Source organism: Ceratotherium simum, chromosome 28 (assembly GCF_057802395.1).
Source record: "Ceratotherium simum simum isolate JZ-2026a chromosome 28, ASM5780239v1, whole genome shotgun sequence".
In the NCBI taxonomy this organism is placed as follows: Eukaryota; Metazoa; Chordata; class Mammalia; order Perissodactyla; family Rhinocerotidae; genus Ceratotherium; species Ceratotherium simum.
In genome coordinates, this window is record NC_141927.1 from 29931681 (window position 1) to 29937806 (window position 6126).

The window sequence follows — 6126 nt, forward strand, 5'->3', positions numbered from 1 at the left end:
ACCTTGACAGAACAACGTTAATCTGTTAAGACCCTCTTGTTGCTGTATCCCCACCTGGGGGCTATTGAGTTTCAGTGAACAGGGGAGTGAGATATGGCACAGTTCACCCCTGTGGCATTTGGAAGATGACAGACAACCACACAGCTCAAAAAAAGTGTTTTTGTGTAATACCAATTTCAAGTATTCTGTCTTGTTTTATTTTCCCATAAATCATCAAAGTAGCTTAGAAAATTTAGCAATTTTCTTACCTACTTTCTGTCCCAGAATTTTTTGCACTTGGGATATGTGCAGAAATGATCTGTCACCTGGTGTATCCCAGGTTGTATCAGGAAAATATGGTCACTATTAATATATCAATAAATGAAATCCTACATTTGAACTATAAACAAATCCAGCAAATTATTCCGTTTGTTGCCTGGTCATTAACAGCAGGAGCTCTGGAGTGAGACTCCCTGCGTCCAGGTACTGGCACCACCATATGCCAGCTGTGTGACTGTGGGAGGTTGCTTTACCTCTCTGTTTCTGTTTCATCGTCTGTAAATTGGGAATAATGATAGTCATACACACTGGTCTGGAATTGTTATAAAACTTAAAAGAGTTAATGAACACAAAGATCTTAAAATGGCCCGGCACATAATAGGTACGCAACAAATGTTAGCTATTATTATTTTAAAGGAGTTTATTGTTGAAAGTACTAAGAGGACCTCATTTTAACTTGATCTCATAGGCCTTGGGAACACTATTATATATACCATTATAGCAGTTTTATAATTTTATCTTTGGCCCTCAACCTCTGAAATCCTGGGCAAAGAACTACAGAACTCTGTAGGAGAGGAGATTGCTAATTTCAACAAACATAATGTCAATATTTCAGGCTAAAAAATTCTCCCGCTAATAAATTTGCACTTATTTTCTCTTGTAGAATTTTACAGTGTTGTAAATCTCTCGCAGACGTGTGGAGAGGTGATCTGGTTTATATAGCTTATTGTAAGAAACAAGACATGACCATAGTGGCTGTGAAATGGAATAGCCTTCCCTAGATTTTCAGTCTGCTGTCCTCCTCCCCTTTTCCCACCTCTACCTCAGACAGCACAGAGGCCCCTGCTGGAGAGAAAAGTCCTGGGTTTCCGTCCTGGTCCGCAGCTTGTTAGCCTTGTGACATTGAGCCAGTTCCGATGTAACCTCCCATATCCTCACCTGCACAGCGGAAATCATAATTATCCATCTTACATGAAATACATGCAAGAACTGTTGCAGGGACAAGGGTATTGGACACAAATGGTAAATTTGGGGATATGTGTTGACCATAAATAAAAGAGCACATTTAGTAGTTAAGGGAGGGAACTTAGACTTTGTAGACAATCAGTGTCTGCAAAAATTGGCTTTGGAGTCAATCGATGAACATGATCAACTTTGATTCGAAAGCAGAGGAGGTAATATTAAAATGTGTGTGCTCCTCTTGCTGAAAGAGCAGCCTGGCCTCTGCAGGGAGACTCTGAGAAGGTGCCCTATAAGACATGAGAAGGAGGGGCTGGCCTGGTGGTTTAGTGGTTAAGTTCTCGCGCTCTGCTTCAGCGGCCCGTAGTTCCCGGGTTCAGGTCCCAGGTGCAGACGTATGCACTGCTCAGCCAGCCATGCTGCAGTGGCGTCCCATATATAAAGTAGAGGAAGATTGGCACAGATGTTAGATCAGTGACAATCTTCCTCAAGCAAAAAGAGGAGGATTGGCAACAGATGTTAGCTCAGGGCCAATCTTTCTCACCAAAAAAAAAAAAAAAAAAGAGGCAAGAAGGAACATGACTGCGATGACTGGGGTCTTGGCTGAGGCAGAGTTCAAGTAGAGAACCTTCTAACAGCTATGACCAGATAAGAGAAATATGGGAGAACATTAAAATTTCAAAATAAAGACTGTACTACTTATTTGACAATTTTCCAGTTAGATTTGCATTTCCTTTTCATTAGCATTATATGGCAAAGAGTATAAGAGTCCTAGTCCAGTGGAATGCATAAAAATGAAAAATAATGTCATGGGCCCTTCGATCTCAAATAATAAAAAGTCTTTTGAGAAGGTAGGTGTGGCCTCTGAAATAATTTTTGGACCTGTGTCTCTTCTTTGTTAGTATCTTCTAGATCCTTCCTTCTACTTACTCTCTCAGCAAACACTTGAGGTCCTACTTTGTGTAGGCCCCTGAGATCCTATATATCTTCCACCTAACAAATTTAGACATGTGGATGTTTGAATATAATGACAATCGACATGGACACACACACCCCCCCACCCCAACACCACCACCAATAGCCTATGCCTCCAAATAGGGACTGTGACCACCTACTAATAACTGCTCTCCTTTGATTTGTTAGTGATAGATTTCTTAAATGGCCCTCCTTTTGTACATAGACGTTTTCTAGGCAGCCTGTTGGGCGTGGTATTCAGCTGTAGAATGCGATTAGTCTTTTTCTATGGCCTTAGCATTGTTTTTTTTTTTTTTTTTTTTAGGGATTGAAGCAGGGAGTGGTTCTTTTTTTTTTTTTTTAAGTTCAGACTTAGCCTTTTTGTTTTTATTTATTTATTTATTTTGAGGAAGATTGGCCCTGAGCTAACATTCTGTTGCCAATCTTCCTCTTTTTCTTTTTTCTCCCCAAAGCCCCAGTATATAGTTATATACCATAGTTGAAGGTCCTTCTAGTTCTTCTCTGTGGGCCGCTGCCTCAGCATGGCTTGATGAGCGGTGAGTAGGCCTGTGCCCAGGATCTGAACCCGCGAACCTCAGGCCGCCAAAGCAGAACTCTCGAACTTAACCGCTATGCACCTGGGCTGGCCCCAAGCATCGTTTTTGACGGAGCTGATTGTGGCTCATGCCCTCAAATAGAGCATTTGAAAGAATCATACTATTTCAGTCAACTTGTGACAGTTAACTGTGAGACATGAAACTTTGAGCACGTCCGTGTGTACAGATCCCCACTAACGGAAACTGATATGCTTGGGAAATCAAAGTTAACACTAGTAGGAAGCCAACTTTGACTGTAGAGGCACAACCATTGTGAATGGTAGAAGTAAAATGCTGGAATGTTGCGCCCAATTTTATTTTTATGTTGTATAATGACATGTTCTGTGCATATGCTATGTGGATCATTCAGTATACTCATAAAAGTATTATTCAATAGTACCCATCCACATCCTCACACTTTATAAGGAGTTGGACATGGAACTGTTAAAGTGGTATTTCCGGAGTCCAGGTATCTTAGCCATACTTCAGGCATATTCCCAGTGTGTTTACTGGTTAGATTTAGTTTGCTGCCAATGATAAGGGTCAGCTTGAGAATATTTTATAATAAACCCCTGAATTTTATAGTGACTTTCTCTGAAATGAAGGCACCCACGTGTTTTAACTCATTCTCCAAATATCCTTTCTGAATACACAGGGACAAATGGCAGTCCCATTTTAGCTCACGGGGAATTCTAGTTAACCAGAGTCTGGAGCAGTCTATCTGAAGGATGATTCAGCTGGAGCATGGGGCAGTGCGAGCACTAAGTCACCATGTGTGGCAACAAATGGTGACCCTGTTGGACGCTGCTTAACGTAGCTTAAGACCACTCACTGCATCAGTAGCAGTGGTTTTAATCCTAGGTGTCTTCTGAAATACCATTGCCACTAGAACTTGCTGGTTTACACAACTGTATTTATACATTTTAATCTGATAAGATAAATTTTCCCTTTTATAGTCAAATTTGTGAGTGCAGCTCAGAAGACCAGATGGCAAAGCGTAAAAACTTTATCCACTCTGTGAGTGACCATAATCTTCTCCATAAGATAGTGCTACGAGGGAGAAATGTGATCAATAAAGGAATTTTGGAGACTTTCTTCAGTAATTTATTTACCTCTAACGTGACTGTAAAAAAAAAAAGACATCCTTCTGCGTAGAGGACTGATGAATGATATCCGTATGGCTTTCATTAACCTAATTGTCAGTCACAATTTTCACTGTGGGGTCTGCACGTGTGTGATGTCAGGATTTTTAAAGGTTTTATGCGGGGAGGACTTCGCTGGGGTCGCAGCTGAAAGCTCACTGTTACTTGATAATATTTCGCAGGTTTCCTGCTTAATTTGTTCAATGTGTGGAGGCTCTTCAGATTAACTGCACAAACACCGAGAGTAATGATACGAGCTGGCTTTGCATTGTCCAATCCTTCAAAGAACAGAAACAACAACTTATCTAGTGTCACGTGCTATCAGCATATCTTGGCAGCATACACACGCGAAAATTTGTTTCCTCTTCTTAACAATACAGTACACTATTTGATACAGCAGCACTGAATATATTCAAAAAATAAGTGCACAGTAGATGATTAAAACAAGAGCGTTGCTTGGATGAATGGTTCTTTTTACAAATTTATTTCACCTTTATCACAAATATTTATTCACACATTCAATTATTGGAATAAATGAACATACTGCCTTAAATTTTTGTGTGGCCAGAATGTAAAATAAATATTTTTGGATGACTGCTACGATTTTTTTTCTATGTTGTGTGACATAGCAAATAAGAAATGCAGAAGTACAAAAATAGGGTTTTTAAGTATACCTGCTTGCATTGAGTTAGAGTCAGAAGAAGATGTATGTGATCTTTTTTTTTTTTGTGAGGAAGATCAACCCTGAGCTAACATCCATGCCAATCCTCCTCTTTGTGCTGAGGAAGATTGACCCTGAGCTAACATCCTCCTCCTTTTTTTTCCCTTTTTCTCCCCAAAGCCCCAGTAGATAGTTGTTATGTCATAGTTGCACATCCTTCTAGTTGCTGTATGTGGTACGCCGCCTCTGCATGGCTGGACAAGCGGTGCATCAGTGTGCGCCGGGATCCGAACCCCGGCCGCCAGTAGTGGAGCGTGCACACTCAACCGCTAAGCTATGGGGCCGGCCCCTGTATGTGATCTTTTAAAGGCCTTTAAAACACTTAAATCCTGTAAAAAGAAGTGCCTTTAAAATGTGTAGCAGTGCTCTGACGGTTTTGGATTTTCTATTTTAAAGCCTGCTCTTTTTTTCACTTTACTCTCTGTCTCTGTTGATACATTTCTGCGAGTGTGGATACATTCATATTAATGTCAAGCAAGTTTGAAATAGATTTCAGCAAAGACTGCTTAAAACTTGCTCTTTCATTGAATTGTTTCAGGGTGTGGAACTACTGCCTCTCTAGAAACACATTGAAAGCAAAATTATGAACTGTGGTAGACCAAATACCATCCAGTCATGCCAAGATTCTCAGAACACTTACGCATTTGAAGTGTTAACTCAGCATGGCATTTGCCTTCAACCAATTTTTAATCAACAGACCATTTACTCTTAGACAAAAATTGAAAGACAAGTAAAAATTTTTTCAGTTTTAAAATTCAAGTCATCAGTTAAAAAATTGCCCCCAAGTTTAGGAACTACCCCTGGCCTTGTAAAGTTATACCTGAGTATTAGAAAGTATTTGGTGGAGTAGTTAGATATGTTTTTCAATGAAATAAATGAGATTATTTCATGTAAATAAACCATATATTTTATTTACTTTTATAAATAAAATATACATACTTTTATAATGTATTCCATTAACATATAGTTATTATTTTGTAATCTCATGCAAGAAAATTTACCCTATTGAAAATTTTCTCATTATGGATGGATAGGAAAAAACACACAAACCATATGTGCTCGATATTAGTTTCCATTTTTTGTCAAGTATCTGTGAAACATCCAGGGCTATTCCGTTAGTGTGGTTATGTGAGAAGAAAAGGAGAATTTATTGTTACCAGGTCTCCAGGATACTTGAATTTGGGCTCCACCAGGAATGAGTGAGGAACTTTGTACGGTACTTTGTATGGGATGTCGGAAGGTACCACTGACAGCAGAACATCCGTGGGCCAAGCATGCAGTCGTGTGGTTCTGTTGGTGCTGCACAGATTTGTCTCTCCATTTATGCTGTGGAGAATTTTGAGTTAACGCCTTAAGAGTTCTCTGAAAAGCAAGATATCCTCATGTCGTAGATGGTTCCCCCAAAGGACACAGCAGGGACATTATTACAAGTGGACTTCGAGGGATCAAAGTCAGAGTAGCTGGGAGCTTCTACACTTCTGACAGACTTGAAACT